This window comes from Furipterus horrens, unplaced genomic scaffold, assembly GCF_987537825.1.
Source record: "Furipterus horrens unplaced genomic scaffold, mFurHor1.1.pri manual_scaffold_3, whole genome shotgun sequence".
Taxonomy (NCBI): Eukaryota; Metazoa; Chordata; class Mammalia; order Chiroptera; family Furipteridae; genus Furipterus; species Furipterus horrens.
Window position 1 is genome coordinate 179,680,562 of NW_028327173.1, and position 6,157 is coordinate 179,686,718.

The following is a 6,157-nucleotide window of genomic DNA, read 5'->3' on the forward strand; positions in this document are numbered from 1 at the left end:
AATAATTAACTTACCCGATTAGGAGAAAAGCCCAAGAACTGCTAAGGGCAACAAGTCTCCTTTTCTCCCCTTTCTCAGATTAAAAGAGAAAAATGAAAAGGTTCATGGGTGGTCTCCAAACAGGAGGTGGAAAAAAACTTTCCTTTGCTTAAAAAAAAAAAAAAAAAAAAAAAAAAGACAATCAGTGACAAGGAAGACATTGTCTCCCTGAAGCAGACTGAGTGGCTTGCTTAGGTTCAGAATTCTGTGTTTGTTTTGTGAGCGTGATTGCAGTGCTGTTCAGGAGCATGAAAAAGCCTATTTTAAGGGATATTTATGTGAAGAAATAAAGCAATTTGGGAGGATGTGGTTTTGTCTGACCTGCCTTTTGTGAATACCTGCAAATTTATATTAAATCTCAACAACAGAAGTCCCTCACAAGGATAAATTGTGGAAATTTTATTGGGGCTTTTAAAAACGGAACAGTCCATAGCTAGGAAATCAAGAAATTGTTAGGGAAACAAAGAAAGAAAGTTCAATGTGGTGATTTGAATCAATTCAGTTTTGGTCTCCCTGCTTTGTGTATCTCGGTTTTGCTCCCTGAGTTCCATTAAGGTTACCTTTGAATACTATTTGGCATAACTAGAAAAAAATCGTGAAGGTCATTTTGTTTTTATGATTACTGGTAACTTTGTTCAAGCATACACTTTGGAAACTTGCAGCATTTTAATTGGAATAGGTGTTTTTGGAAGATGGAATGATAACTTTTGGAAGATGGAATGATAACACGGGTCGGGGACCTGCAAGTATTGGAAACTGGTTCGATACGCGTGTGCATGTGTCCTTTTCCGTTTTTTTCAAGATGGTTTTTTAAAAGTGACTCCAGTTAGGATTAGGACTTTAAAAGCTTTGTGACCATGCTCACATAAAAACACATTGTGGGAAGCCAACCCCTAATTCTGACCAAAATATTTGTTTATATAATGCCTACAGTATTAAGAGCCTTTTTTCCCCCATTTCATCTATGTAAGGCAGGTCTCGTAACACTTCAACTAGGCAGGAGGAAATTAAGGTGTCCAGCCATCCAGAGAGAGGGCAAGGACAGCGGCTCTGGTCATGGAGGGAGCCGCAGGCAGCCAGCCATAGAAGAAATCGGACTCGTGCGTCACCACCCCCACCATTGCCACCAGCCCCCTGCCCCAGGCTTTCTGATGCTAGAGCTAGTGCTATTTCCGCCACCACCCACGCCAAGTGAACTTCTCTAACAGCAAGGGGTTTTTCACAACGCCGGGCTGAGGCTCCGTGTACTTGGGCAGAACTCCTGAGAGCAGCAATATTTTTAAGTGACCAGCAGGTGGCGGAGTCAACCCTGTTCCCAAATACATTCCAGTAACGTTTGCTATTTGAAAAGTAACGGCTGAAAAAATTCAGTATCAGCATCAGTAAATTTAGCATTCAAGGTTTCATTAAAATATCAGTAATAATATTTAATATAAAGACGTAAGTCCACTGTCAGCTAAATACTCATGCTAGCTTTTTCTTAGGTCGTTTCACAATGGCAAAGTTGAGTTTTAAAATTCTGATTCTCTTTTTCTCTCACTGTGAAACTGAGTCAGGGAGAAATGCTGGCTTTTGACTCCCTTGAGTTCATTTTCTCTGTAAGGCAGTCTTTGTAATGACTAGCAAGGTGTGACATACATCCACCAAACACTACAGCGCTGTCTAGGTCCAGGAATGTCTTTATTAAGTGAGCACTAGTTTCTCAACTCCTCTTCCTTGGCGTTTTGGGGGGCTGGCCTATAGGAAGGGCTGGAATTACATTACACTCCTGGCTGCATCCTGAGCTGCTCCCTCCTAAGCAGAGCCTTCCTCCCCTTCATAGTGTCTTATTTCATAGTGCTATGATTTAAAGGGTTGGAGGTCTCCGAACTCTTTTGTCAAATACTTTCTTCAGCTCTTTTCATGCATTCTTGGCACGCACCAATAAGGATTAAAAGGAGTTTCCATTCAAATATTTTCAGCAACTTTTACTTAAAACACAATCATACATAAGTGTTGTATGCATACACATTCTCATTTTCACACATACATGCATTTGCCTTTGCATACAATGTGTAGACATTCACGTGCATTTGTATAAGTGTCAAATCTTATTAAGGTGAGTTTCATTGTATTATCCATTTTCACATATTGTTTTGGAATTTTGATGCCACAAATATACATCAATTAAGTAAAACAAACTAGGTTATAAGTAATGGGAACTAAGTGACACTTCCTTCTTCCTATCACTTATAACTTAGGAACTTAAAGGTACTTTATCTGTAGTTTAATTTTTTTGATATGAGATTTACCACATGTATATAGGCATCCATAAGTGAATTGATTTTAAAAACTTCACATTGAGAATACACATATTAATATCTATTTATATATCTTTTGTCTTTTTTCAGGAACAGATTTCAAAAGGACAGAGTGACAATAGAGTTCATATACAATTGCTAGAGACTTGAGAAATTTTGTTTTATGGATGAAAAAAGACTGAGGTCCACAATTGTTAGGGCTTTACTCAAAGGCATAAAGCTAACAACCAGTGTTTGAAGATGGACTAGAATAGAAGGTTTGGGAATTCAATAAGATGGACAATAATTCAGTGAAACTTTAAAGGATGTGTTAGTGAATAGGTGAGCAGCTGTTATAGGAATCAAAGCAGAAGGACTTATGCGAAAACATGGAAATGTATATGTTTGTGAGGAGTGGTTTTCTATAGCTGGTGAAGGGCATGCATAGTTACAGAAAGGTGGCGGTTGTTTATGGATATTTAAAACAAGTCATTCTCTTCGGAAACTTGAGAGCAATGCCTTGCTCCCAATTCCAGAGCATTATGAAGAATGGAATAGAGTTCAATAAAAACAGGGAAAAGAACCCAGAAATCCTTGCATTTCATCTCCTTTATGTAACAGGGAGATAATTCTAGATGAGGACTAAAATCCAATAACTATTTTATTTATATGAAATATTTTAGCACAGCTGCTAATATTTAATAAACATATTAATAATTGACCCTTCTAGAATTGCATAATACTGTTTGTGAGTCGATATGTATTTCAGCTGACCAAATAAAGGCAAATGTTAATAGTGAGCATTAGCTGTCTGCTTGCTCTCTCTAAGTCACTCTAGACCCCAACTGAAGAACGGGCTTATTTAGCATATCTCAAATCCTGTCATAATACTGTTCCCTTTCAAATGAATTCAAGAGAATTAAACAGTACAAAAGAATCCACAGGGAGTGGAACATGTGTTGACAGTGATTTTAGAAATCATTTTGCCTTTCTCTGAAGTTGAAAATTCCATTTCATAACCATGTTAAACTCCTTCTGTCCCAGTTCCTCCATTGACAAGTGCATACATAAACACACACACACACACACTCTCTCTCTCTCTCTCTCTCTCTCTCTCTCTCTCTCTCTCTCTCTCTCTCTTTTTACAAGTACCCCGACCTGCCTTCTTTAGGATTATGTTTTATTTTGGAACAAAGCTAAGCCTACATAAAATTTGCTTTTAAAATGTACACTTTTTGTTTGCTTTTCCAACATTATGTGTTTCTTTATTTTATAGATTGAGTTGAGAGCTGGAAGATTTTTTGTTCCTGTTTCATCCTAAAAGCCTAAGGATCAATGCCAATTGCATACTTAGATATCAAGGCAACTTTTCCAGCTGTGCTCCAACTGTTTTCCATTGTGCTTGCTACCATGTCCTTGGTGTCATTTTTCTGATTTGAGTGAAACCTGTGTAAGACATTAATTGTGTCTCATTACTGGTCCTTGCTCTTCTTTTCAATCCTGGTATGTACGAATGCTCCAAGGGAAATATAACCAATAAACAAAACAGCAGTGTATTCCTCTGTACATTGTTCAGGAGGCAAAGAGTATGTGAAAAATTCATATTTGCCAATGTATTTCAGGCGTTTGTGGGGCCCTTTAAAAAAGTCTATTGCTCTGCTTTTTCCACAATTCCACTTCAGACCCGAATATTGAGGTTTTTTAACCAGAAGGATAATAATTAGAAATTCTTTCCAGGATTTTGTGTGGCATTGTGGACTACTAACAGAATTAAAAATACAGCTATAGCAAACCTGGGTTAAATGTAAAATAGAAAAATAAAGATGTTACTAGGATAGTTTCTGAATAATTTATTAATAAAACAACATTTTGGCCTGTGTTATCTATAGTCTGAATTCAAAACAGTCAAAGAAGTGAGCTAGTAGAACCCGCAGGCAAGGCACATTTAAACTGTTTTATAAACCTATGGCACACAAAAAAGCTCATTTTGATTTTAAATTTGATAAGTGCTGCTTTAATTTGGAGGTTATAAGAGAGTAATTATTAAATGATGTGAAAATCATCTATTCGGAGAATTCTTATACTCTCCAGGGGCAATTCATGAGCATCAGGACCAAAGCCTTCAACAGCACTGACTTAAAAGTAGCTTTCTCTTTTGTTCAGCCAGAGGGTACCAGAGATGATAAGAAATGTGACTTCTATCAGGTATTAACTCCAGGCCTGACTAAATAAGAGCTAATATAATTGAAGCACTTTTATCACAGAGCAATTTCTGGAGTAAAATATACATCGTACAGCAGAACAAAGTTTTAAGAATTATAGAGAACATTAATTCAAAGTGATAAAATTTTTGGATTCCAACATAATCTTTTAAAATTTACATATATTTCCATTTGTCTACATGATTATAATCTCAGATTGTTGAGAATGCACTGACAAAGTACAATACTTACTTATTTGGCATTTTTACGCATTAACATGAACTTTTTTTAACAGTACATTTTTTTGGAGGTTTAAGTGTGTTTCCTGTAATTTTACTCACTGAAAAAACAATATTTTAAGTGAAAATAAAAATTAATCCTTAATGATAACATCATTAAGGGGAAAAAATCTTTGACAATTACCAATTGATTTTGGTTACACAGTCATTGTACAAGAAAAAAATGAGTATTTAAGGGGGCAAATGGCCTGAAATTATACTTTCTTGTATTGAAAAAGGTTAATTAGGAATTGAGCCCAAAGTTATTTTTTTGAAGGTCAGCTCCTATGCTATTGGGCCCTGTGACCCTGTCTCAACTAATCATAGCATTAGCATACAAGTTATAGCTTTCCTTTCACTTGATGACATAATCTCTTTAATTGGTGTCGGAAAGCCTGCGTGTGAAAGAACCGTGGAAAACACCTAGAGACTATAATTTTATTCTCTCCATTCATAGGGCAAAAGAAACAAGTCTTAAGAGAGTACTAGAGACTCATTACAACCCCTAGGCTGTCAACACTAAGCCCTCACATTTCAGCCAAGAGTTTTAGGAATGATCAATTCTGTTTAGTCCTAACTTTGGCTGGTGAACTATTAACCTTTTCAGAAAAACTGGTGAATGCTAAATGTCAGATAATCTATGAGAAAGCTAAGAGGGTGGATAATGTGGTTTAACTGACTAGACATAACAGTGAGCAGGTAATATTTGCAGGGTTACTAAGCATACTCTCTGAAAGAAACTAGCAGAGTGTGACTCCCTAACTTTTTCATTTCCACAACCTTCGAGATAATGCTTTTTCATAAATGCCCTGTTGCTCATCGTGCAGACTTGATGTGGCCCGTTTTCATTTGCGAGTTTAAATTCACCTTATATAGGGAATCGATCGGCATTGTTATGACCCTGTTTTCCCAAGGATTCTGCCTTGTATAGAAGAAAGCTACTGTGGAGTACAGAGTAACTTTTGAAATATCCACTATGAAACTTCTGCAGGAATATGCTTTCAAAAAGGAATAAGGGAATGCTGAAGCTTGCTGAGCCCATCAGCACCAGTTTAGTAACTGCTCACTGCAAAGTAGAAGGACCCTGGGTTTGCTATTAATGTAGCTCCTGTCCTTTCGGTACTATTTCAATTTTGTCACCTTTCATGATCTTTTTACCTCTTGAGTTCTGACATGCCTTTTGTTAAAAAAAGATTTTATTTATTTTTAGAGATAGGGGTAGGGAGGGACAGAGAGACAGAGGGACAGAAACATTGATGGGTGAAAGAAAGATAGATTGTTTGCCTCTTGCAGGGCCCCAGGCATGTGCCCTGCCTGGGAATCAAACCGATGACCTTTCAGTTAGCAGGCCAGCACTCAA